Raw genomic sequence first — 25,831 nt, 5'->3', positions numbered from 1 at the left:
CGAAGGGGGTGGGGGGAAGTTCCTTTTTCTCTCCGCCGGATCGCGGTGGCTGAAGAGGGATGTGGACTCGAGAGAAAAGGTAGGGGCAAGTGCGAGGGGCCGGGCCTGGGCCCGGAGGAGGGCACAGGCACACAAATGCGCCGAGCGCGTCCGCTGCGGCGAATCCCGGAGAACTCGCGACTCTAGAGGCGCAGTCCCCGGCCCGCCACGGCCGGCCCCTGCCCAGCCGAGGTCTCTCGGAGCTCCGCCGCCGCCATCAGCTTCTTCCTCCTCGGCGCTGTCCTCCTCCTTCTCATCGCCACAAGGAGGCGGGGGCGAAAAGCGGGGAGAGGAGGAGGCGACAAGAGACACTCACCTCCTCCCGGTGCCCCCTCCCGGACCTGAGCCCCCACCCTCCGAACCCTCCTCCTCCTGCTGCCGCCGCGCTCCGCGCCGCCACCGCCGCACCGGCCCCTAATGGCCGCAGAGAGCTCGCCCGAGCTGAGAGCCAGGCTGGCGCCGCCGCTTCACATCGCGCAGCGGAGGCGCGGCGAGGACGCCGGGCGCGGAGCTCGGCGGCCCAGAGGGCCGAGGGGGGCCGGGCTGAGCAGCGCCGCCTGCCCGCGCCGACGCCGAGCCCACCGAGGAGGCCCCGCTTCTGGCGAGCGGCGCAGGCGGCTTCCTCTCGCGCCGCGCTCTCTCCTCCTTCGCCCTCCCCTCCCGCGGAAAATAAATACGGCCGCCGCTTCGGCCCCCACCCTCGGCGGCCAGGTGCCTGGAGCGCCCGCCCCCCGGGGCTCCGCTCGGGGCCGCCCTCGACGGCGGGCGAAGGCGCCGCGGGGCGCGGGGTTATGTAATGGTCCCCCCTTAGGCGTCGACGCCGGCCCGGCTCCGGGGCCGCGGTGGGGGTGTGTGCGGGCGGGAGGGGGCTGGGGGTCGCCTCAGCCCGTGCGCCCCGGGCCCCCTGCCACTGTCTCGGCCCCCTGCCGCCTCTCTCCGGCCCAGCTCCCCTCCGCACTCTCGCTCCCGCAGTTCGCACTCAGCCCGGCGTCCCGCTTGCCCACTCTCGCCCGCTCCCTCTCGCCCTCTCTCCCCCCCAAGCCTAGCACACAAACAAGATGGCGGCTGTTGTTTCTTCCCTCTGCCGAATCCTCCTTACAGGCTAGCGGTAGCAGCGGCGGCCGGAAATGAGCCAAGGGGGGGGGGGGTGAAAAAAAGGGGAGGGGTTGGGCCTCCGGAGGGAGGTGGCAGGGGGCGGGGCCTGGGCCCGAGCCGCTCACACAATGGGGGAAGAGGAGCCGGGGGGCGGGGCCGGGTCAATCACGGGATCCGCCCAAGGCCCCAACGCGGTTGGCGCTTCCGCAAACTCCCCCGGCGTCACCCGGTGGCTCCCTTTAAAGGGGAGGATTGCGGAGGGGGGGGGGGGTCAGGGGCGGGCTTGGGATCTATTTTCAGTCGGTGGACATTTACGGGGGAAGGTGCTTGGGTTGGGTCTTTGCGTAGGAGATCGGTGGGAACTGGGTGGCGGGGTGACGGGGCCGCGCAGCTACTCAGGGAAGGCGACAAGTCGCCACACAGGTGGCCGAAGAGGAGCTTCTTGGGGATGGCACTGCGCCCGGGGCCCTTGGGAAGCCAGTCTTCCCAGCCCTGTTAATTTATTAGGCAGGGGTACCCTGCCGCCCAGTATTCCAGGCCACAGATCGTGCGTTCCTCTCCGTCGCTTTCCCAGGGCTCCCATCCAAAAATCACACCAACTACGAGTTGTTTCCTTTTTCTTTTAATGTTAGGTTTTTTTGACAATGAACATACTTTATTTTGATAATCAGGAAACAAAAATCACAGCAGTGGGAAGATTTTTTAAGACCAGATCTACTAAACTCTTTTCTTGCCCACCACGTGTGCACATGCCCCTACCAGGCGGCACTCTCACCAAAGGAGCGTTGAATTATTTTTCTGAACGCATCCAGGACCTGATGACATTTTAGGGTGTTTCTTTTAATTCGCTCTCGATAAAACAGCTTAAAAAAAAAAAAAAGGCCATGTTTAGGCAGTGCTTTAAAGATAATGTAATTATGGGGGAAATGATGGAGGAAAATGCTTGAATATAAATAAAATGTGTTTATGACATCAGTTTTGCAGAGGAAGGCCTCACCAGCATTCGTACCTACATGTTACAGGATTTCTCTGTGTTTGGCCTTGGGTAAATTGATGGCAAGGTCTCCCCAAAGAAACCCCTAAACCAGTTTCTATGGAGATAGTTAAAAGCTTTTAAACATGTTTCAGATCTCATGCTTCTTAGTTGATGTTTCCTTACTGCCTACTTTGATTTTTGTTCAGTTCAGTTCAGTCGCTCAGTCTTGTCCGACTCTTTGCAACCCCATGAATCGCAGCACGCCAGGCCTCCCTGTCCATCACCAACTCCGGGAGTTCACTCAGACTCATGTCCATTGAGTCAGTGATGCCATCCAGCCATCTCATCCTCTGTCATCCCCTTCTCCTCCTGCCCCCAATCCCTCCCAGCATCAGACTCGGTAGATGTTGTTTATTGCCTTTTAAATGAATAACTAGGAGAATAAATAAGAACCTAGAAGTGAAAATCTTAATAAAGCAATTCAGGTTGCCAACAGGGATGAATTCCGTCCTGTGACTTCAGGCCTTATTTACCCCAAACTGCAGTAGAAAGGGTGGAGAAGGCAATGGCACCCCACTCCAGTACTCTTGCCTGGAAAATCCCATGGATGGAGGAGCCTGGTGGGCTGCAGTCCATGGGGTCTCTAAGAGTCGGACACGACTGAGTGACTTCACTTTCACTTTTCACTTTCATGCATTGGAGAAGGAAATGGCAACCCACTCCAGTGTTCTTGCCTAGAGAATCCCAGGGACGGGGGAACCTGGTGGGCTGGCGTCTATGGGGTCGCACAGAGTCGGACACGACTGAAGCGACTTAGCAGCAGCAGCAGTAGAAAGGCAGGCAAATTGAAAAGGGCAGTACCAACTTACCTTAAAGTTGTTATAGGATGGATTCACCTTGTTGGGCTACAGTCAGAACTGGCCTTCAGGAATAATTCAGTTCTCTTTAGTAGTTTATATCCACGTTCAAAGTAAAGAGGACAGAGGGAAAAAATATGCACAACACCTGGAAATTTTGCCCATCATTTCCTCCTGAAAGGTTTCTCATCTGATTTTTTTTGAAGAGTTCATGACTTCTGGGGAAAGATTTGCCTTGTTTGCAGATGGTGCAGCTTGAGGCTAAACAGCATTCAAACGTCCCTGGCCCACCTAGCCCCAAATACCACGGAATACCTATTAGAGAAGATCCTGTGAAACATCTCAGGGGAAAATTCTGCAGAGAGTAGTCAGGGGCCATGGACCTGGCAAAGGGAAGGCTCTGCTGTAAACCGGGAATTCTGATTCGACGCCCTTCTCTCCAGGCAATTGACTCCTCTGGGTCTTCACCCAGAATCTGACACTGAAGTCAGCCATGTTGCGAGTGACTGAAGGAATTTTATCACACAAAATGCGATCAGGGTGAAAACTTCACATGTTTCCAAAAACAAGGAATTGAATCTTCAGCTTGGATTATATCTAGCCTAATCAAATGAAAATCTAATCAAATGTGGAGTGCCATGTGTAAATGAAGAGTACATTCATAAAGAAGAAATTGCCTGCTGGTAGCTGGGTGGTGGGAGAGTGGGGGACACACGCTAGGCAGTAGAGACAGGCAGGTAAGAAGTCAGTCAGGATGGGGTTTAAATCCTGACTCTGTCACTTGGCAGCTGTGTGACTTGGTTCCTCGTTGGTAAAGTGGACTTCTTGATTAGACTTACTTTACTGTTTCACAGACGAAACATGATAATTTATGAATGGTGTTTATCACAGTGCCTGGAATACAGCAAGTACTCAGTACACCTTAGTTTCTGGTCATTCCTTCTAAAAGGGAAGAGATCTTACCTAATTCAGAGAGTTGCTGGGAGAATGCAAATGAGATCACTGCATGTAAGGTGATTAGGCCTGCACCTCAGGCCTGGCTAGCGCTCCTGAGCTACGACACTCACTTCTCCGTCGTCAGAAGGAAGTGTCTCACAGGGTCATCCAACTCCTTTTAAGACATTCTCAGTTCACCTTGAAACCCTCTGATCACTAATTCAGCTTTCCAGATGCCCTGATTGCCAAAAGAGACATCTAGATATTGGGGATTCCCAGGTGGCTCAGTGGTAAAGAGTCCACCTGTCAATGCGGGAGATGCAGGAGACAAGGGTTCAATCCCTGGGTTGGGAAGATCTCCTTGAGGAGGAAATGGCAACCCACTCCAGTATTCTTGCCTGGAGAATTCCATGGACAGAGGAGCCTGGTGAGCTACGGTCCATGGGGTTGCAGAGTTGGACATGAGTGAGCACAAACACACATAGATAATGGGCACAAGAATAGGAGGAGATAGATGTTAGCGCAGGGTGTATCCATCAGTTGCCTCTGGTTGAGATACTACCCCTGTGACCCCCTGGCACTGTAGCTTAGTTCACCCCTGCCCCCTTTCCCCAGGATCTATACCTTGTGTTCTGTGTTTCTTATTCCTACGAATAACCCCACGATCCCTCTATCTGTGGATGGATATCTGGGCACCATCCATGAATCCACATAGTCTTCTTCCCTGTTCCTTCTTCCTCACACCAAGTCATCAAGCCCTATGAATACTACTTCCTGAATTATCTTCCAAATTGAGGATGTTGAACCACGTGCAAGTATCACCTATTCACAAAAATTAAAGCGAACTCTTACAGGTGTGGCCTCAACAAAGTTTTTTCCAAAGCACTTGTCATCAAGGGAAAAACAGTTCACGAACTTGGGTTGCTCCTGCAAATGTGAACACTCACGGGGAGGTGAAAGTGACTGTACACCCATTACAAGGAATTATCGATTGATATACTATATGTAAAATGTTGTCCACATTTGCAAGAACACATTTTTTATATTACTCATTTAATAAGATCTGTTCTTAAAAAAAATTTTTTTGTGATAGCCGATTTTGGCAAGGATGGGCTTCCCTGTCTCAGACGTAAAGAATCTGCCTGCAATGCAAGAGACACAGAACATGCAGGTTTGATCCCTGGGTCAGGAGGCTCCTCTGGAGGAGGAACTGGCAACCCACTCTATATTCTTGTCTGGGAAATTTCATGGACAGAGGAGCCTGGTGGGCTACAGTCCACGGGGTCACAGAGTCGAACACAAGTTAACAACTAAATAACAACAACAATTGGCAAGGATATGGAGAATCGTGGCTTTCATACACTGTTAGTGGGGATAGAGCATGGTATAAATGTTTAGATTCATACCAAATGTTTACAGACTTTGAAAATTCCAGTACCTCTAGGATGTATTATACAAGTACACAGAGATGAGAATATCCCTCACCCAAAAGGGGGAAACAAATCAATTGCCTATCTCTATGTGAATGTTTTAAAAAGCAAAACAAAATGCTGTGGATATGTTTCCACTTATATAAAGTACCTGGAGCAGTCAAATGCATAAAGACAGAAAGCAAAATGGAGATTGCCAGGGGCTGGGGGGAGGAGGGATGGGGAAAGTAAAAGTGAAATTCACTCAGTCGAGTCCAGCTCTTTGCAACCCCATGGGCTATACAGTCCATAGAATTCTCCAAGCCAGAATACTGGAGTGGATAGCCTTTCCCTTCTCCAGGTGATCTTCCCAACCCAGGGATCAAACCCAGGTCTCCCACATTGCAGATGGATTCTTTACCAGCTGAGCCACAAGTGAAGCCCAAGAATACTGGAGTGGGTAGCCTCTCCCTTCTCCAGCAGATTTTTCCGACCCAGGAATCAAACTGGGTCTCCTGCACTGCAGGCAGATTCTTTACCAACTGAGCTACCAGGGAATATACATTTTTTTTTTTTTTTTTTACCACAATACAAAGCAATCAAACAGCCTTACAATAATGGGATATTATGTGGTCATTTAAAAACTAGTAGATAGATATGTACTACCATAGAAAGATATCCATATTACTAAGGACAGGGAAAAAATGATAAGACAGCAGGTAAAGAATGGCTCTATGTTTACGAATGTTATTAATGATAATAATGGGAGTGAATATGCACTGAACTGTTACCAGTGTCAGAGTGAGAGCTTTCATTCTGCAATATGAATTTCTGTGGTGTATGACATCAGAGCCCAAAAGTGTTTTTTCAAAAGCCTTCAATAGTTCCTCTTTATCGTGAGGGCAAAGTTTCATGTTCAGGAAATGGCTCTTGCCCACCTGTCTTATTCCTTTCAACTTCCCTCCTTGCAGCCAAGTGGAATTATTTCTGTTCTGTTTGAGCCATGGTTTCTCTGTGCCTGGGACAGTCATACAAATGTTATTTCTGTCTGAAACACTCACCACCCTCAGCCCTTTTCCCCACCGAATTGCCAATTCACCCTTCAGATCTCAGCTTACACTCCCGTTTCCACTAAAGTCCTCCCCAGTCCCTGACTCCTCCCAGGGCCTCCATGGCCAGTATCCTATACTTCTGAATTGCCCCACATTACATGCTGTTACAGTCCTTGTTGGTCTTTCCCTGTGACAGTGAGAAGGGTGACCATATGGTCCATTTCTCTCTCCCCAGCTCCTAACTCAAGTGGTGGTTTAGTCGCTAAGCCGTGTCCGACTCTTGCAGCCCCAGGGACTGTAGCCTGCCAGGGTCCTCTGTCCATGGGATTCTCCAGGCCAGAATACTGGAGTGAGTTGCCATTTCCTTCTCCAGGGGATCTTCCTGATCCAGAAATCGAACCTGGGTCTCCTGCATTGCCGGCACATTTTTTACCAACTGAGCTACAAGGGAAAGCAAGAACTCAACTCAAATTTCTTGAACAAATGAATGGATATCATTGACTTGTGAATCTGGTCTGGGTGGGCAGGTCTCCCTTCCCACCCTCATCTGTTCTAATGCAGCAAGGAGGACTTTCTGGCCCTGAAAAGGACTTGGTCTTTTTTTGTTTCTTTTTTCCTGTCCATCAAGATGCCAGTCTATCTTCCTCTCTCCTGGCATCTTGAATATCTTGACCCAAATTATTTACAATTACAACAGAAGGAGAATAAGTGTTTGTATTCACTGATGATCTAGGAACCTAGGACTCTAAGGCAAGTGAAATGTCCTGTTCAGGACCCCAAACTGAGGCAAAGGCAAGGCTTGCTTGACCGTAGGTCTTCCAACCCCACATACAGGCTTCTTACCACTGAACCTTTGGGGCGGGAAGCACCGCTTCTAGGAACTGCCACAGAATTCAGAGCCAATGCGTGTTTGTTGAATGAATGAATGAATAAAGGAAGAAGACAGTTGTATACGTAAACATACAGTCACAATGTCTTTTCTATAAAATAAGAACACAGACTGCCAAGGCCACAAAAACAACCATAGAATGTGTAATAATTGTCCATGTCATTAGGCATGGTGTCCCACCACCAGGACTGAAGTGGACTAGCAGAGCCTGAAAGGTACCTGAAGAACTTGTATTCTTTATACCTGAACCAACCTTTGCTGGTCCTCTTCTCTGTGCCCAGCACTTTGCTGGATACTGTAGATTTCAACAAGGGAAAAACCACTATTCCTGTCCACTGGGCACACCGTCTATTTGGAAAGAAACTCATGGAGGTAAATAGTTCCTGGACAGAGCAATAGAGGCTCTCTCAAGGCAAACAAAGATGGATAATTCATGAGCGAAAGCACTTGTCACATTGGTGCCTCGAGGTTGCTCACCAAGGCTGGAGCATATGCTAATGAGAACAGCCAGGGAGGAGAAGATCCCGAAAAAGTAGGCCTGGCCAGGCCACAAAGGGCCCATGTGTCATGCCGAGAAGTTTGGGCTGAGACCTAAGTCCTGCTTTTTTGTTTGGGTTTTGTGGCCATTTGATCTCTAAATTAGCACATCTGTACAGTAATTCAGTGGAATATTAAAATATGTTAGTATTATTGCAGGTGAAAAGCTGATTGACTGAACAATAAGAAAAACCATGACCTAAAATGTGGTACTTCATATTCTAAAAGGGTGCTCCAAAGGATGGCAAAAGAGACAGATATGCAAATAAGATGTTTTCAGTGCCTTGTACCCCTAAGCTGAGGGTAACTTGCCACAACGCGTGGGCCTATCAGACTGTGACTTTACCTAAAGGATCTCAAAATAGCTCTGCTCTCTGCGGCAGGCAAGCTTCTGCTCTCTGCGGCAGTAGCTCATTCTTTACTATTGTTGCTATGTGACAAACTATTGGCTCTCAGTATTAATCCAAGCCTGCTAGAGAAGGAGGGCGGGCAGAGGACTCGGAGAAGCATCTTTCCTCGAATCTAATGGAACAAACATGTCCTGAGCATTTCCCAGGTACCCGTATGGTACCTGGGCCTGAAGATATAGACACCCAGTTCAGTTTAGTGGCCATTTATTCAATAGCTCCTACACTGGAGGTCTGGGCTGGGCTCCAGGGATACAAAGATAAATAAAATTCATATGGTTTCTGCCCCCAGTTTCCCACTATCTAATGGGAGAGATAGTTTTGTTAACAGAAAACTACAACCTACATGCAAAATGCAATGAGGACTTCCCTGGTGGTACAGTGGATAAGAATCTGTCCGCCAATGCAGGGGACACGGGTTCGATCCTTGGTCTGGGGAGATTCCACATGCCATGGAGGAACTAAGCCCATGCACCACAACTATTAAGCCTGAGCTGTAGAGCTAGGGAGCCACAACTACCGAAGCCCGTGCACCATAAAGCCAGCAAGTTGCAACTACTGAGCCTTTGTGCTGCAACTATTGAAGCCCGAGCACCTAGAGCCTATACTCTGCAACAAGAGACATCACTGCATGAGAAACCTGGGCACCACCATGAAGAGTAGCCTCCACTTGCTGCAACTAGAGAAAACCCTTGAGCAGCAACGAAGACCCAGCACATCCAAAAATAAATAAATAAAAATTTTGAAAAAAGATGCAACGAAAGAGGCTTGGGTGCTATCTAGACACTTAGTGGGCAGGGTGCATCAAGTGAATTCAGCTTTGGACAGGGTGATCTGCTTGCGGGATACCTGTATGGAGATCTCCAGTGGACAGCTGGACATACAGATGAAAAGCAAATTCCATCCTTGCCTTGGAGGGTCTTGCTATGGAGTGAAAGAATTAGAAATGTGAATATATTAATAATAGATCTATTACAATTCTCTGCAGTGAAGGCTAACTGGTTGATGGTATGACCACCTTGGCCTGGAAGTTGTGAGGTCCCTCTAGGAGACAGCCTAGGAGCTGAATCTGGAATGATTCAGAGTGTTATCCTTGCTTTTGTGGTTTAAAAAGGAAGAGGCCTATGTGAAAGAGTTGAACAACTCCTTTTTGGCTCTGTAGTCCAGGCACAGGTAAGGGAAGAGTGCCCAGAACTGGCACAGCACACACTGTCTTTGCACTATTTCTTTTTCTTTTTTAAAATGTATTTATTTATGGCTGTGCTGGGTCTTAGTTGTGACATAAGGGATCTTTAGCTGCAGCATGGGGGATCTTATTCCCTGCCCAGGGATTGAACCCAGGCCCCCTGCTTTTGGAGCACAGAGTCTTAGCCACTGGACCACCAGGGAAGTTCCTCTTGGCACTATTTCTTTGGTTCATCTTGACATAAATCAAAGTCAGAGAAACTTCAAGTCAGGCCCAAATCAATCTTCTCACCTGTCCTTGGATTTTAATCAAATTCTGTGCCTTGACCCAGTTCAGCTTTCCAGGTAAGGGAAACAGACTCTACAAAGGCCCAGTGAAGTCACTCTTGCCGGAGCTAACAGTGTGTGAAAGTGAAAGTTGCTCAGTCCTCTCCGTTTCTTTGGGACCACATGGAATTCTGCAGGCCAGAATACTGGAGTGGATAGCCTTTCCCTTTTCCAGGGGATCGTTCCAACCCAGGGATGGAATCCGGGTCTCCCATGTTGCAGGCATATTCTTTACCAGCTAAATAGAAGATTCATGAAGTCATTTATTAATTTATCAGAAATGATTTGAATTGGCACTTCATGTGGCAAACAAAGGGTTAACTTATCCACAGGTCTCTTGCAAATAGATAAAGGGAAAAAATAAAATAGAAAAATATTGGGGGAAAAAATCTTCCCAAATAATAAACAGTTGTGGCTGACAAGCGCTAAGGTGACTCCCAGTAATTCCTACCTCCTGGTTGGTGTCCATGCCTTGGTGTAACTCCCTCCCCTTAAGTGTGGGCAGAATGTATGACTCACTTGTAACCATTAGAATACAGCAAAGATAATGGGAGGACACTCCCAAAACATGCTGTGTTACCTATGACTGCATTTAGAGCAGCCCTGCTGGGAAGCCCACCTGGCAAAGTGGTCTCAAGGAATTGGGACAAAAACCTGGGGCCCTCAGTCATATAGCTACTGAGAAATGAATTCTGCCAACCATCTGAATGAGCTTGGAAATAGATTCTTCCCCATGTGAGCCTCCCAGTGAAAATACTGCCCAGTCCTTGTGCAGCCCTGGGAGACCCTGAGTCAAGGACTCAGCTAAGCTATGCCTGCACTCCTGACCCACCTAAATTCAGTTCAGTTCAGTCGCTCAGTCATGTCCGACTCTTTGTGACCCCACAGACTGCAGCACGCCAGGCCTCCCTGTCCATCACCAACGCCCAGAGTCTACTCAAACTCATGTCCATTGAGTCAGTGATGCCATCCAACTATCTCATCCTCTGTTGTCCCCTTCTCCTCCTGTCTTCAATCTTTCCCAGCATCAGGGTCTTTTCAAATGAGTCAGCTCTTCACATCAGGTGGCCAAAGTATTGGAGTTTCAGCTTCAACATCAGTCCTTCCAATGAACACTCAGGACTGATCTCCTTTAGGATGGACCCACCTAAACTGTGAGATAATAAAGGTATGTATTGTTTAAAGCCACTAAATTTGCTACTTGTTATGTAGTAATAGATCAAGAAAGAAAATACCAACAGAACTTGTTTTCTTTAATGCAAGTGTATTTTTAAGTGAGTAGTATGTTAACATGATTTAACACTGTGAAAGGTATCTTTTCTTCTTTTTTTTCAAAAAATATTTATTTATTTGGCTGTACTGAGTCTTAGTTCAGGCATGTGGGTTCTAGTTCCCTGATCAGGGATCAAACCTGGGCCCCCTGCATTGGGACCATGGGGTCTTAGCCACTGGACCACCAGGGAAGTCCCCAGAAGTATCTTTTTCTTCCTGCTTCTGCCTCTCAGTGACCCATTGCCTCATTCCAGTGATGATCTTTGTTACCAGTTTCTTCCATAAGCTCCCAGAGCTGATCAGTGCATAGATGAGGAAATAAATGTCTATTTCTTTATATTTTAAAAACTTTTTTCTTTTTAATTAAGTGGTATTATACACATGTCATTCTGAACTTCTTTTATTTTTTTATCATACCCACAGAGGAGTGTATGAAACATATACGTACATTTTAAAGACGTAGCCAACACTTGCAGAACTATTACCCACACAGTAAAGTAAAATAAAGCCAGCATCTCGGCAGGGCTTTTCTCGATTTGCGGTGAGTGGGGGCTACTCTCTAGTTACGGTGCTTGGGCTTCTCACTGCAGTGGCATCTCTTATTGCAAAGCACGGTCTCTGGAGCCGGAGGACTCAGTAGTTGTGGCACTTGGTCTCTGGAGCACAGGCTCAGTAGATGTGGCGCACGGGCTTCGTTGCTTTGTGTCGTATGGGATCTTCCCAGATCAGGGATTGAACCCATGTCTCCTGTATTGGCAGGTGGATTCTTTACCACCGAGCAACCATGGAAGCCCTTCTTTATCTTTTTAATGTAGTTTTTCCTTCTGTGTTTGCATCCTCAGACGCTGTACAGAAGTGTAGCTCCACCTGTTTTCGACCTTTATATAAGGTGAGTCATGTTCTTCTTTTGTGACTTATTTAGCTTGCATTTTTATGCAACCCAGCTATGTGGATGCATGAAGCCGTGATTCCTTCATTCTGTTACTGTATGGTTTTCCATTGTTGTGGAGATTTATTTTTTCCAAAATATTATATATTTTTATTTTTAATTATTAAACATTAAAATATCTTTATAAAAAATCATAAAAATGAGTAAACAATTTATTTTCCACTTTACTAGAATGGATAGTTAAGGTTTTACATTTTTTTTTCCTAGTAGAAACAGTTTTGCCCCGAAATTCCTTTATATAACTTATCTGGTACACATGGGCGAGACTTTCTCAAGGAACATAGATGCCAAGAGTAGAATTTCTGGGATATAAAGCATTCATATCTTCAGCTTTTCTGAGCAGTTTATCAGTTTACACTCCTGCCAGAAGTCTGTGAGAGTTCCTATTCTCCACATCATCGGGGACATTTGGTATTGTCAGACTTCTTAATTTGAGCTACTCGGGTGAGTATACAATGCAGTCTTGCTGTGATTTTAATTCATATTTCCCTTAATGCCCATTTGGATATCTTCTTTTATGAAGTGCCAGTTCAAGTTTTGTTTATTTTTACACTGTTTTTTTTCTTTTTGCTGTTCTGCACAGAATATGGGATCTAGTTCCCCAAGCAGGGAACGAACCCGTGCCCTAGAGTGGAAGTGTGGGCGTCCTGACCACTGGAGCATCAGAGAAATCCCCAGTTCAAGTTTTCGTTCAGTTTTCTGTCGGTTCGTTTGTCTTTGTCTGATTGATGGTTTGTAATTTCCCACTATGTCATTTGTCTTTTAACTTTGCACATGGGATGCTCACCCTCAGTTATAAAAAGAGATGACAAAACTATGACGGCATTGTTTTTGCTATTACCAGCTTAGCCAGAGATCAAGGAGTCTGGTAATATTGTGCTGACAAGCATGTGAAGGATATATAGCAGTCCGTTACACACAGATGTGTAAACTAGTGAACTTGAAGACTAGTGTGGCACATCTAGCACACTGTGAAATGCAGGTGTGGTTTGACTCCAGCCGTTTCACTTCTAGGAATTTACCCCATGACACACAGACAGTCCCCAGCTTCTGGTGGTTCAACCTTGGGACGGTGTGAAAGCAAAGTTCATTTAGCAGAAAGCATACTTCAGACTTTGAATTTGGGTCTTTCCCAGGCTAGCGGTGTTTGGGAGAAAACTCTCTCAGGATATTGGTCAGGGCAGCAGCCACAGCTCCCAGGGTAAACGTGGTCACCAGGGTTAACTACCGATATGGCTACAATCATTCTGAACCCAGACGGTCATTCTGTTTTTCACTTTCAGTACAGTATTCCAAAAATGACATGAGGTAGTCAACACTTTATTATTAAATAGGCTTTGTGTTGCATAGTTTTGCCCAGCTGAAGGCTAATGTAAGTGTTCTGAGCATGTTTAAGGTTGGCTTGGCTAAGCTTGATGTGCTTTTAAGGAGTATTAAGTGCATTTTTTATAAAGATGTATTCATTGTATTTATCTTATTTATGGCTGTGCTGGGTCTTTGTTGCTGCATTTGGGCCTTCTGCAGTTGCAGCCCTGGGGGGGTCACACTGTAGTTGCAGTGTGCAGGCTTCTCGTTGCAGTGGCTTCTCTTGCTGCAGAGCACGGGCTCTAGGCACACAGGCTTCCATCGTTGCTGCACGTGGGTTCAGCAGTTGTGGCCCATGGGCTTAGTTACTTCTCCGCATGTGGGGTCTTCCAAGATCAGGGATCAAACCCATGTCTCCTGCATTGGCAGGCAGATTCTTTACCACTGAGCCACCAGGGAAGCCCTAAAGGCACTTTTGACTTACAATATTTTCAACTTATGATGGGTTTCTAGTGACGTCACCACATTTTAAGGTTGAGAAAGGTATGGATTCAGTTATCTGTGAAATGATACATTCAAAGATCTTCAGGGTAACTTTGTTTGTAATAGCACAGATGGAAAACAAATACCTATCGGCTGGGGACTGCTTCAGTAATTTAAGATACATCTTTACAAAGGAACATGCAGATTATTTTTTAAGTTATACAGGCTGAAAATGAATATCTTTTAAGATACATTGTTAAGAAAAAAATACAGGGAATTCCCTGATGGTCCAGTGGTTAGGAACTAAGATCTGGTCTGGGAACTAAGATCTTGAAAGTGGCGCAGTGTAGCCGAAAGACAAGAAAGAACAAAAGAAAAGGAAAAATAGCCAGGTGTAGAATACTGTATATAATATGCTACTGCACCTGCAGTATGTACATATATGCTTGGATTTGCACAGACTATCTTGGAAGGACCCTTAAGAAAATAGATATAGTGATGATTGGGTAATCAGGGCGAAAAGAGATTTATTTTTTACTGTACCTCCCTTTGCACCTTTTGGGTTTTCTACTAGGTGTACATTTCACCTATTAAATGTAAGTTAAACAGTTTTATTTTATTTATTATTTTTTGGCTGTGCTGGGTCTCTGTTGCTGTGCATGGGCTTTCTCTAGTTGTGGCAAGCAGGGCTACTCTCTAGTCGCGGTGCCTGGGCTTCTAATTGCAGTGGCCTCTCTTGGCAGAGCACAGGCTCTAGGCGCACGGGCTTCAGTAGTTTCAGCACGTGGACTCAGTAGTTGCAGCTCATAGGCCCTAGGGCGCAGGCTCAGTAGCTGTGGCCCATGGGATTTGTAGTTCTTCCGTGCCATGTGGAATCTTCCCGGTCCAGGGATCAGACTCGTGTCCCGTGTATTGGCAGGCAAATTCTTATCCACTGTACCACCAGGAAAGTCCAAATAATTTTAAAATGTACTGAGATCCAATTATGGGCCAGGCCTGTGCTAAATCCTAGCGATACCGTGCTGAACAAAACAGAGATTTTACCTTTGGAGTTCCTGGTCTAGTGAGGGGTGACAGTCACTAAAGCCATCCTTATGGTGATGTGATGAGTGCTATAATATAGGACATTGAGGCACTTTGGAGGAAACTGACACAGAGCAGGGTCATCTAAGAGAGCCTTGTAGGTGGGCAGCCTGATGTTTACATGAGGAGCAGAAGGACAAGGGAGCCAGCCTGTGGAGCTGGAGACCACAGGCCCGGAAGAGGAAACAGCATTTGTGGAGGGAGAACAGAGAGCTCTGGCCATTTGAGGAACTGAGAGAAGTTTGGCCCAGCCGGAAGTTGACATGAACTGAGCTGGTTTTCAGAAAAAGCCACAGTCGAAGTGTGAGGAAAGGATTGAAAGGGGACAAAAGTGGGGTCCAGAAGACTGGTTAGGAAGCTTCTGCCATCATCAGATGACAGAAGACAGGTGGTTAGACCGAGAGGGTGGCAGTGAGGCTAGTGAGGATGGGTCAAATTCCAGAGATTGAGAAAATAGAATCACCAGACTTAGTGGCTGGATGACAGGGAGAAGGAGAGAGAAGATCAGTATAATAATAAAAGCTACTATTTGGTAAGGACTTTCCACGTGGTATTACCTGCCCAGCATGACTCTGTCATTCAGTGGTCTTAGTGATCGGGAAGGTATGTCTACCACGATGAGAATGTACAGATTTAAAGAAGGTTAAGGAACTTGCTTGAAGCCACCTAGGTACTAAGCAGCAGAACCAGCATCTGAAGTCATTTATCTGGCTGCCAAGTTCATGCCCTTAACCCATTTCTTAAGGGCGACTCCCAGATGTCAGGTTTGGGCAATTCAGTGGTCGATGATGCTACTTATTGAGAGAAAACACAAGAGAGGAAGAAGTTTCGAGAAAGAAAATGTTCATCTGATTCTTCCAATTTGAGGTTCCTGTGAGACCCTACCTGAGTAGGTTAAGTACAATAGGCAGTTTTATATATATAACTGGAGAAAGTTCTGGGCTGGAAATTTGAGCATCATGAGGATACAGCCTGAGGTCAAAACAGTGGATGAAATTAGACTGGGACAAGTTAAGTAAGAGCAAAGACAAGCCCGAATAATTTTTTTAGCAAGGAAGTCACATGAACAAATCTTGTTTATTGGAAGACAGCTCTGGCAGCAATGTAGAAGATTGACTGATTTGGAGAAATAGGTCGTAGAAAATCCGACACGTATATTCATGTGTTTTTATTGAGTCATCTTCCAAGTATCACCACACACTTTGTGCCAGGGATCACCAAGCCCAGGGAACACAGAGGTAAACCAGACGCTGTCCTTGACCTTGTGGGACTTTGGGGCCAGGAAGGAGTGAGATTAGGGAACCTCGCGCTGTAAGAGGAGTAGTTGGGCACACTGTGCTATGGGAGCACAGAGGAAGGAGAAGAGACCTAATTCCACTGTGGGCTGGGGCTTCCATAATAGAAAGTATGGCTGGGGGTTTCCTGGTGGTCTGGCGGTTAGGCTTTGGTGCTTTCACTGCCATGGCCCAGGTTTAATCCCTGGTCGGGGAACTGAGATCCCGCAAGCCGTGAGTCATGGCCCCTCCTCCCAAAAAAAGGCAAAGAAGATATGGGTAGAGGTAGACCTTGATGAACAACTAAGCAACACCTAGGTGAACGAGGAGCAGAACGTGGTAGGCAGAGCCAGCAGAGTGGCTGCATGCAGTAACCTCACTGGGATTCAGTGAGACTGGGGGAATGGGTGCCTGTATGGGGAAGGCGTAAGCTTGAAGATCTGGATAAGCTCCTGAAAAACTGGGGTGTGCTTAAAGGAGATTGAATTTTAAAATTAAATTAAAATTTTTTACCACGCTGCTCAGCCAGCGGGATTTTAGGTCCCTGACCAGGGATCGAATCTGTGCCCCAGGCAGTGGAATCTTGGAATCCTCACCACTGGACTGCCAAGGAATTCCCAGGAGATTGAATTTTATCTGAAAAATGAGGCTTTGGAGGTAAGCAGGGAGGTCGTGTGATCAGATATGCCTTTTAGAAAGATCTCTGTGTCTGCAATGTGGAGAATGGGCAGGAGGAGGCCAGATGACCAGCAAGGAGGATGGTGGGGAGGATGCTGCGGTGGGAGTGGGGAATGCTGGCGGTGATCCTGGTAGAAATGATAAGGACTCAAACTCAGGTGTATGTAATACTCAGCTTTCTCTAAGTTACGCTACGTAACAAATACTTTAAAATCTCATGGCATGTGGCCACATACACTTTATTTTTTGCTCAAGAAACACGAAGGTTGTAGTTTAGCTATCTTTCCTCTAGATGTGTGCATACTAAGTGGCTTCAGTCTTGTCTGACTCTTTGCAACCCTATGGACTGCAGCCTTCCAGGTTCCTCTGTCCATGGGATTCTCCAGGCAAGAATACTGGAGTGGGCTGCCATTGTCTCCTCCAGGGGATCTTCCTGACCCAGGGATCGAACCCACGTCTCTTACGCCTCTTGCATTGGCAGACTAGTTCTTTACCACTAGCGCCACCTAGGAAGCCCCTTCTAAATGCAGCCGCACAAATCTTTTCTTCCTGGAACCCAGGATGAAGGAACAGCCACCTTCTGAGACATGTTCTCATAGTGGAGTGTTGGCGCAAAAGCCCCCCAGACAAGCCACACGATTGGGTTTAAAGCTCTACTCAGTTGTGATAAAGGTTGCCTACACTCACATCCCAGTGGCCAAAGCAGATCAAGTGGCAAGATCCAAAGCAGTAGGCCAGGGAGATATGTGAAGGGTGGAAAAAAAAAAAAAAGTATTAGTCTCTCAGTTGTGTCCAACTCTTTGCGACCCCATGGGCTGTAGCCCACCAGGTTCCTTTGTCCATGGAATTCTCCATGCAGGAATGCTAGTGTGAGTAGCCATTCCCTTTTCCAGGGGATCTTTCTAGATCTAGGGATTGAACCTGGGTCTCCCGCATTGCAGGCAGGTTCTTTACCGTCTGAGCCACCTGGGAAGCTCCATGTTATGGGTTGGAAGGAATGAGTGACTATGAACATATAAGACAGTTTATTGCAACCTGTCATTGGGGAAAGAAAGGAAAAGTTGATTAGAATCTTGGCATTTGGTGGGATTTGACTGGATGTGGGGAATGTGCCAAGGATTCCCTCAGATGGTTAAGGATGGTACTGCTCACTAAGAAAAGGGATATAGGAAGAGGAAACTTGCAGTAGATGATGATCTGCATCCAGTCTGCCTTCTTGAGATAATGGTACCCTGGTTTTGCCTTAAGGGAACCATTCTTCCCCTACTTTCAACCATGATGCTCTGGATGAAACTTCTTCCAGCCCCTTACCAAGGATGAAGCATGTGAGCTAGTCTTAAGTCAATAAAAACATTCTATACTCTTGAACACAATCATTGGTTCAAGACGGGGTTCATGATGCAAATCTGGCCAATCAGAGCCAGTGAGGCTCAATTTTAGGTCTTACTTCCTGACTTGAATGAGAAAGACCAGAGTATCTGTGGCACAGGGGGAATGGAACCTAGGAAGAGTCATCGTGGAGGAAGCAGAGCATGGAGGAGATATGAGACTGGTTCCTGATGACGTCACCTGAACTTTGACCAAGCCACATGAGGAGCAATCCCAGGGAAATGCTAATTTTAAGCAACAGAAACCCAGAGGGAAAAGCTAGAGAAAGTGGTTCATGGAGGTAAGATAGTTCAAGCAAGAGATAATGCAGAATGGAAATAAACCTGTGACTTTGGAAATGGCTAGAAACACTGAATGACAAATGTATTTAAGGACCATGGAATTTGTTGGCTCAGCATATATGGATTAAGGAGAGAAAGACAATAATGATGTTCTAGTAGATAATGAGGAATATTTGGAGAGATGGTGAAAGCATTGAGATCAAGAGCACAGAAAATGGGGCATGATTGAGGGTCAAAGAATAGGTTCTGTTTTGGGCATGTTCAATGAGGCACCTACAGAAAGACTGATTGCAACATGATAAACAAGAATGGAGAGGCAGACTTGGAAAATGTCACCTATAGTTAAGAGTTGAAGCTAAGGGGTAACTGAGCTTTCCCAGAGAGAGCTAATAAAATTGGAGTGGAAGAGGGTCATGGGCCTTAAAGAATCATATCCTTTAAGGAGCTGGCAGTGACTGTGGAGCAATGGCAAGACTGAGAGTCACGTCTTGGGGGAAGAGTGAAGTGCTGCAGAAGACAAGGACTTGCTGCTGCTGCTAAGTCGCTTCAGTCGTGTCTGACTCTGTGCGACCCCATAGACGGCAGCGCACCAGGCTCCCCCGTCCCTGGGATTCTCCAGACAAGAACACTGGAGTGGGTTGCCATTTCCTTCTCCAATGCATGAAAGTGAAAAGTGAAAGTGAAGTCATTCATTCATGTCCGACTCTTCATGACCCCATGGACTGTAGCCTACCAGGCTCCTTTGTCCATGGGATTTTCTAGGCAAGAGTACTGGAGTGGGTTGCCATTTCCTTCTCCAGACAAGGACTTTGGAATCTCCAAAAGTAAAGGGTCTTTCTTAACAGCCCCCTCTCCCACAGAATCTGTACCCAATTTATTGGCATGCTTAGACCAAAGTGCGTGCTTAGTTGCTCAGTCGTGTCTGACTCTCTGGGACCCCGTGGACCATAGCCCACCAGCTCCACTATCCATAGAATTCTCCAGTCAAGAATACTGGAGTGGGTTGTCATTTCCTTCTCTAGGGGTTCTTCCTGACCCAGGGATTGAACCAGAGTCTCCTGCATTGGCAGGCAGATTCTTTACCACTGAGCCACCATGTTTATTTTATAGTTTATTTTATTCATTTATTTTTTGGTGGCATTGTGAAGCTTACGGGATCCTAGTTCCCCAACCAGGGACTGAACCTGGGCTCATGGCAGTGAAAGCGTGGAGTCCTAACCACTGGACCACCGGGCTGAAATCTCTCCCTGTATCTCTATCCCCACCACCAGCAATGTGGCCTCAGCCAGCACTTCACCTGCATCAGAAGATGTCCTCACTGGCCTTTCCTGCAGCTGCTCTTCCCGCCACCGCCCCCCCACCCCCGCCCCATCAAAGCCATTCTCCACGTAAAAGCCAGAGTGACGTTTCCAACATGTGAATTGAATCATGTCACGCTCAAAGCCCTCCGGTGGTTTGCACTGCTCTGAGAACGAAGCCCACGGATGATAGGGTTGTGACAGGGAACCCATGGTGGGCTTTAAATAAAAGAATGACATCACCAAATTTCTGAGAATTTGGAAGGCATCTGAAAAGTTACTGTAATAGCTGGCTGGAGTAATGGAAAGGAGAGAAGTAGGAGTCCAATGAAGAATTTGTTGTACACAATGAAAGAACATTGCAGAGGGGATGGGTGTGAGGAATATGTAAGCAATTGAATCTATAAGCTTGGTGGTTGAGTGGCTGACTCCTTGTGGGGCTGAGGTTTCCAGGTAGGGGACAGTAGCATTATTAACCAGGAAGAGGAGACAGGGAGAGGAGGCAGCGATGTACCCAGGCAGCCGTACGTGGTATGGGCAGGCTGGTCTGGCTTAAAATTCAGGGTCACCCGTCTCCCTGGGCCTTCTAACATTGCTGAGAACATTACCCAGCATCTCTGGTCAGCTCTCTCTCCTGGTCTTCACAAGACTCTTGCTAATCTTTTTTTTTTTTTTTTTTTTCCGCTGAACTATGTACTTCTTTGCCTTCCTCTTTCACTCTCAGTAAATGGCCTTGCGTTGTACCTTGCAGGGCAAAGAGAAAGCATCAGAACACAACTCCTACCCTTTCTCTGGTTTCAACAGTGTGGCAGAAGGAACCAAACCTTTCCTAGATTAGAGGAGGAATTTGGGAATCAGAGAAGACTTATGCCAGAAAGTGCTATCCTTCCCTGGTACCTCAGGTGGAGGCATTACCATATAACATTTTTATGGAAAAAATCCCCAGGAGGAAAGCAAATGCATTTGGGAGACAAAAAGCCCAAGGAATTTTTATCATTTCTTAGGGAACAGAGCAAAATCTTATCTATCAGAAGAAATTGTGCTTGTTTGTTTGTTTAAAATATTTATTTATTTGGCTGCTCCGGGTCTTAGTTGTGGCATGCAGGAATCTTTAGTTGTGGCACATGGGATCTAGTTCCCTGATCAGGGTTCGAACCTGGGCCCGCTGCATTGGGCGCTCAAAGTCTTAGCCACTGGACCACAAGGGAAGTCCCGGAAATTGTGTTTTTCATTGGACTGGACAGTGTGGAGTTAGAAGAAATGAATTCTGTGGTGGGAAGATCAGTTTGCCTTTTGGGAACTGAGGGGCGAAACAGCTACAGCTTCTGCTGATGCGAGTTTAAACTGAACACCTAAGATGTTATATCCCTGTTAAGAGTACAGGGCAACCCCCATTTCTACCCCCATCTGGGCATCATCCTCTTGGAAAGTGGTAAACACCCAAGCGCAAGAGGGCTGCACTGACATCCAACTGAAATATGACACCAGAAGGGCTTCTCTCATGCCTGGAGGGATGGGGAGTTCCAAGGGGAAGAGGTGCGTGTGCATTCAATGGTGTCTGACTCTTTGTGACCCCATGGACTGCAGCCCACCAGACTCGTTTGTCCATGGGATTCTCCAGGCAAGAATACTGGAGTGGGTTGCCATGCCCTTCTCCAGGGGATCTTCCTGATCCAGGGATCCAACCTGTGTCTCTTTATGTCTCCTTCATTAACAGGCGGTTTCTTTACCATTAGCGCCACTTGGGAAGCCCCCCAAGAGGCAGGAGCAGGGCTCAAAGTGAGGAAGGGCCAAAGAGCCAGAGGAGAGAATGAGAAGATCCACATGCCAGAAAGGGCAGCCTTCACTCCTCCTTAGTTTCCTTTTCTGGGCCCTCCTCTGTCTTTAAAATGCTGAGTGGAATTCCATGGTGGTTCAGTGGTTAGGACTCCATCCTTTCACTGCCAGGGGCACAGGATCCCTAGTCAGGGAACTAAGATCTTGCAAGCTACGTGGTGCAGCCAAAAATTAAAAAAAAAAAAAAAATGCTGCACTCCCCAAGGCTTAGTTCTTGGCCCTCTAATACCATTCTCTACCCCTGGGCAGGCTTTTAGTGCCATCTCTATATATGTCCAGTATAAGTTTGTTGAATGAATCGTGTGTGAATGAAAGGGAAGATTTCTGGAGCAAGATGATGTTAAAGGTCAGTTATGTCCCACCCACAAATTCATGAAGTCCCAATGCCCAGTACCTCAGAATGTAGCTTATTTAAAGATAAGATGTTTAAAGAGGCGTTTAAGCTACAATGAGGCCCTTAATCCACTATGTGTATGTAAATGAAAGTGAGCTCAGTCATATCTGACTCTTTACAACCCCATGGACTGTGTAGCCCACCAGGATTCTTGTTCCATGGAATTTTCCAGGCAAGACTGGTGTTTAATAAGAAGAGGAACAGATAGCAGTGATTGGACCACACAGAAAACAGACCATGTGAGGACATAGGGAGAAGGTGGTTGTGATGTTATGATATAAGAATATACATTTGGTCTTTCGTCCCCATTTTATGGGCTTCCTATGTGGCATTACTGGTAAAGTACCCGCCTGCCAATGCAGGAGACATAGGAGATGTGTGTTCGATCCCTGGGTCGGGAAGATCCCCGGGAAGAGGAAATGGCAACCCACTCTAGTATTCTTGCCTGGAGAATCCCACGGACAGAGGAGCCTGGAGGGCTACAGTCTATGGGGTCACAAAGACTGGGACGTGACTGAAGTGACTTAGCACACATGCCCTACTTCATGGCAAAGACTTCCTAAAATCCTAGTAATTTTCTGAGCGATGGGGGTGAGAGGAGCGTCTTGTTATTCATAATAAGCCCCTTTCAATCATACTGGAGTTTATGCTAATGAGGTGACTCTTGGTGGGTCCCCTGGATAGCTTCAAGATGGAAGCTCCTTACCAAAGGAGGAAGCCTTGGGATTAGAGAGATGGAACTTTCAACTCCATCTTTACCCACTCACTTCTGGGAAGAAGGGAGGAGCCTGATTGGATTGATCATTCCTCCATGACGGAATCTTCGTAAACCCTAATGGCAACCCACTCCAGTGTTCTTGCCTGGATAATCTCAGGGACGGGGAAGCCTGGTGGGCTGCCATCTATGGGGTCACACAGAGTCGGACACGACTGAAGCGACTTAGCAGCAGCAGCAGCATGGAGCTTCCAGGTTGGGGAATGCATCGACGTGCTGGGAGGCTTCACCCCCTCCCCCATATCCTGCCTGCCCGGTGTGTCTCTTCATCCCCTGTTCCTCAGGTGTGTCCTTTATAATGGAGAATAGTCAGGAAACGGCCTTCCTGAGTGAGCCATCTTAAGAAATAGTTGCACTGGAAGAGAGGGTCATGGAAACCCCTAATTTAGAGCCTCTGTCAGAAGTGTGGGAAGCCTGGGACTTCCCTGGCTGTCCAGTGTTGAGACTCAGCACTGTCAATGCAGGTTCGATCCCTGGTCAGGGAACTAAGATCCCACATGCTGTGTGGTGCAGTCAAAAGATTAAGGGGGGAAAAAAAAAAAAAAATATATATATATATATATATATACACACACACACATATGAGAAGTCTGAGAATGGTGATTGGCATCTGAAATAGGGGACAGTCTTGTGAGACTGAGCCCTAACCTGTACGGTCTGGTGCCTATTCTGGGCAGTTTGTGTCAGAATTGATTGAATTGTTGGGCACCCAGCTGGTATCTCAGAGAAGGCAATGGCACCCCACTCCAGTACTCTTGCTTGGAAAATCCCATGGATGGAGGAGCCTGGTGGGCTGCAGTCTATGGGGTCTCTAAGAGTCGGACACGACTGAGCGACTTCACTTTCACTTTTCACTTTCCTGCATTGGAGACGGAAATGGCAACCCACTCCAGTGTTCTTGCCTGGAGAACCCCAGGAATGGGGGAGCCTGGTGGGCTGCCGTCTATGGGGTCCCACAGAGTTGGACACGACTGAAGCAACTTAGCAGTAGTAGCAGCAGCAGCTGGTATCTCAAGAGCTGGAGAATTTGTTGTTGGTGTGGGAAAAGAAGGAAATGGCACCCCTCTCCAGTATTCTTGCCTAGAACATCCCATGGACAGAGGAGCCTGGTGAGCTAAAGTCCATGGGGTCTCAAGGAGTCAGACATGACCGAATGACTGAGCACACAGAAGAAGAACCATACATGTGGTCACGTGGTATTGTAAAAAGAGTTCAGGGTAGCCATCTGCCAGTCAAGGAGCGAGGTCTCAGCAGAAACCAAACCTGCTGACATCTTGATCTTGGACTTCTAGACTCCAGAAGTGAGAAAATACATTTTGTTTTTTCTTTCTCTTTTCAGGCCGGATCTTAGTTCCCCGACCTGGGATTGAACCTGAACCCCCTGCAGTGGAAGCATGGAGGAGTCTTAACCATTGGACTGCCAGGGAAGTCCCCCCAAAATGCATTTCCGTTGTTTAAGCCACCCAACCTGTGCTATGTCATCATGGCAGCCCTAGTGAGTTAACACTGATGGTGAAGAGGGACCTTCACCATCAGTGAAGAGGGACCTTGCAATAGAGGGACCTGTGGATGGACTGTGCCCCGTTGGCAGTGGACGGTTGGATGTGTGCGTCTCAGCCTCATGGGGTGATCTGGGCTGGGCTGGACAAAGTGGCTCTGGAATTGTTGGACGAAATGTGTAGCAGAGTCTTTTGTCTGTGTCTCCACAGGAGACTATGGAAAGTGAGAAGGAAGAAAACCAATCTTCACCCTCTTATACAGTATTCAGTCTGCAAGAACACTGTTGGTCGACTTCCCAGCATTCACATACCCTTCCTTCTTCCTACCAGAGCCTCAGTTTTGTTCAGGTGTTTGCCCCCTCACCACTCAGCCCCTGAGAACCTTGGGAATCTGACCCCATTCCCAGATTGTTTCGTTTGAGCCAATATGGCCAACTCATTCCTCTCTCCAGTGATCCGTTCCACAACTTTCATTGAAGGTAATCACCTCAAGCCATATCTCTGGTCACTGTCATTGTTCTAGGGATGGGCAGTAGTTCTCAATACCCCTTCTTCACTTAGAAGTCTCAATTTTTAGCTGGACATTTGCCACTCTCCTCATAAAGACTATGTTTTCCAGCACCACTTGCAACTGGATGTGGTCGTGGAGCAAGTTTTGACCAATCATCTATAGACATGCTTGGTGAAGGCACTTCTGGGAAGTATTCTCAAAGGGGAATGTTTTATCTATTGCTGCATTAAAAATTATCCCAAAGCTACAAACCTGGAAACAAGAAACATTTGTTTCTTAAAGTTTCTGCAGGTTAGGGATCCAGAAGCAACTTAGCTGGGTGGTTCTTTCTCATGTGATCAAGGTATCAGCTGGGGCGACAATCACCTCAAGACCCTGCTGTGGGTGTGTGTAGTGGGGGATTTGCATTTGAGCTCACTCCTGTGGCTATCGGCAGTCCTTGAAAGATGCATTTCCAAATTCCCTCCAATGAGGCTCTGCACAGGACAGCCTTGCAACATGGCAGCTGTATTTTCCCAGAGTGAGCCATCCAAGGGAAAGAGAAAGCTAGCACGTAACACAGAACCACCATCTTTTCATGGACTAATCTTGAAAGGAACATTTTACCACGTCTCCTGTATTGTCTTCTCTGTGTGCATGTGCTCAGCCACTCAGTCATGTCCAACTCTTTCGCAATGCCATGAACAGTAGCCCACCAGGCTCCTCTGTCCGTGAGATTTCCCAGGCAAGAATACTGGAGTGGGTTGCCATTTCCTTCTCCAGCTGATCTTCCTGACCCAGGGATTGAACCCATGTCTCCTATGTCTTTCCCAGAAGTGAATAAATAAGTCCAGGGAGGCAGGGATACCTGGAAGTCATTACAGAAGCCGCTCATACTGGAGTGGGGCTTCCCAGGTGGCGCTAGTGGTAAAGAACTGCTTCCCAGCGTAGGAGATATGAGAGACGCGGGTTCGATACCTGGGTGGGGAAGATCCCTGGAGTAGGGCATGGCAACCCACTCCAGTATTCTTGCCTGGAGAATCCCATGGACAGAGGATCCTGGTGGGCTGTAGTCCATGGGGTCGCAAAGAGTCGGATACAACTGAAGTGACTTAG

At 47.2% G+C, this 25,831-nt stretch overlaps 1 long non-coding RNA gene across 7 annotated transcripts; it reads left to right on the top strand.

Annotated features, from left to right (window-relative positions):
• The first annotated feature begins 8 nt into the window (after positions 1–8).
• LOC109559851 (uncharacterized) lies at positions 9–24,987 on the top strand. 7 transcript variants are annotated; one of them, XR_011566861.1, is made up of 7 exons: positions 9–79; positions 10,735–10,877; positions 11,405–11,522; positions 11,824–11,870; positions 12,141–12,635; positions 16,601–16,732; positions 24,066–24,987. It is a non-coding gene; the product is annotated as an uncharacterized lncRNA (long non-coding RNA). The 7 variants fall into 7 exon arrangements; XR_011566860.1 differs by having other exon boundaries at positions 12,138–12,635; XR_011566859.1 differs by having other exon boundaries at positions 11,824–12,374; positions 12,514–12,635.
• Positions 24,988–25,831: the final 844 nt, after the last annotated feature.

The sequence above is a fragment of the Bos indicus genome, chromosome 5 (genome assembly GCF_029378745.1).
Source record: "Bos indicus isolate NIAB-ARS_2022 breed Sahiwal x Tharparkar chromosome 5, NIAB-ARS_B.indTharparkar_mat_pri_1.0, whole genome shotgun sequence".
Lineage (NCBI taxonomy): Eukaryota > Metazoa > Chordata > Mammalia > Artiodactyla > Bovidae > Bos > Bos indicus.
This window is presented reverse-complemented; position numbering and strand designations above follow the sequence as displayed.